Genomic DNA, 1920 nt, shown 5'->3' on the forward strand with positions numbered 1-1920 from the left:
GCTTAGCATATTGTCAGACAGTAGAAAGAACATAATAAATCATTTTTCATTGATTTACTAATTGATTCATGGAATAGCTGTGAAAGAGAAATTGATTAATTTCATGATACCATGTGTTGTGGGGTAAGCTAGTCCACTGGTTGTTTAGGTTCAATATTGAAATAGCATGAGATATTTGTAGGTCATTTAACTATTAAAAAAAAGAGATTTACTTTCCCATAGCTGAATATGCATATTCAGCAAAGATAGACACTGAGAATACCTAGAATATATTCAGCTAAGTGAAATTCTCTTGCCTCAACTAACTATCAACCAAGCCCTGGAGTTCTTCCTGGCTGTTTTGTATTCAGGCAATGAGGAAATGATGACAATAGGTTGGTCTCAATGTCTCTAAAGGCAGTTTAGTGTGCAAGAGGAAATGGATTAGAATATTGCTCCTATAATGCCTGAATTTCTATATAAGAAATAGAAGGAAATAGTCTATGATAAATGCTGAAGGAGACTTGCTCCTAAGTAAATGTAGAACTTGGTGAGTTGATGCAAAATTACCAAGATGAACTTTGAACACAAAGAAGGTAAAAGAAAGGAGGATTCTCTCTCTGATGCTTTCTTTAAGGAAAATTGGAAAAGATTGGGAATTGAACAAGACGTCAATGATAATAAAATAATAGAGGCTGAAGGTAACTGTCAGTTGCAGGTGTTATTAATAGGGGGCTAGAAAAATAGGCCATCAAGGTTAAATAAAGATAATCAAAATTTACCTTTCTCTTGGCAAACTACAAATACAGATAAAAAAGTGAGAGTACCTACTGCCAAGGAATTTAGATTCTAATATGGACACTTATAATATGACACCTAGGGTACCCAGGAAAGGGAAATATTTTTTGGGGGGAGAGTACTGTCACAGGGATTGTGAGTAGAGCCATTGGACAACAGAGTGTCATGTTCTCTTCAGTGGCTATGCTAGCATTGAATTGATTTCTCTTTCTAGAGCAAGAACAAGAGTAAAAAGGGATGGAGGAAGAAGTCTTTATACGGTGGTAGGGAAGATGGCAAGATCTCAAGCTGGGTAAGCCCTGATGTCTTAGTGGATGGCTGGATGAGATGTGAAACATGGTCTGAAACAATCCAACTCCAAGACAGAGATGCAAAGTTGCAATTTCCTATCCTGGAAAAAACAATGATGAAATATAACAGAGCCCATGACTTTAAGAAGCTTTTATGGAGCAGCTTATAACCAAACAGGAATAGCACAACCTACAAAAATTCAATTAATCAGGGATGTGCTTGAGCCTCCCTCTTCCCTTCCTCTTATCTTTCCTTCTTTCCTTAATTCTTTCAAAATTTAAGGACAACATTTTAATACTTGTAGTTCTTACATTTATATAGTCATATATTTATATGACACTTTAAGGTTTGTAAAGCTTTTTATCAATATTATATCATTTTATCCTTAGAATAACTGTAGGAGGTGCTTGCATTGGCAGTACCTATACTAAAATTGGAACAATATAGAGAAGATTAGCATGGCCTCTGTGCAAGGATGACATGCACATTCATGAAATGTTCCATATTGAAAAAAGAATAACTGTAGGAGGGAGGTGTTATTATTATCCCTATTTTACATTTGAGGAAACTGAGAGAGACAGGAGTCAAATAACTTGCCTATGGTCAAACTGCTAGTAAGTGAAGACATATTTGAATTCAGACCTTCCTCACTCTAGGTTCAATGCTCTAGTCACTGTGCCCCCTAGCTGTCTCCATAGATGTTACCATTTCAGATATTCATAATTTCTAAGCTGCATGACATAAACAATTTTAGTGTCTTGAGTCCTATCAGAGGAGACCAAAAACATGTGTGGGAAAAGGATAAGGTACATAATAGTCTTTCTTGCTGGCTACTGTGGTGTAATGACAATA

General features: G+C 35.9%; 1 non-coding gene across 1 annotated transcript; it reads left to right on the forward strand.

Moving 5' to 3' along the window:
* The first annotated feature begins 1471 nt into the window (after positions 1 to 1471).
* Positions 1472 to 1578, forward strand: LOC138149307 (U6 spliceosomal RNA). The gene has a single exon (XR_011165282.1). It is a non-coding gene; the product is annotated as a U6 spliceosomal RNA (small nuclear RNA).
* Positions 1579 to 1920: the final 342 nt, after the last annotated feature.

This window comes from Petaurus breviceps, unplaced genomic scaffold, assembly GCF_028583685.1.
Source record: "Petaurus breviceps papuanus isolate PSGF00001 unplaced genomic scaffold, PetGlider_PUasm1.0 90845, whole genome shotgun sequence".
Lineage (NCBI taxonomy): Eukaryota > Metazoa > Chordata > Mammalia > Diprotodontia > Petauridae > Petaurus > Petaurus breviceps.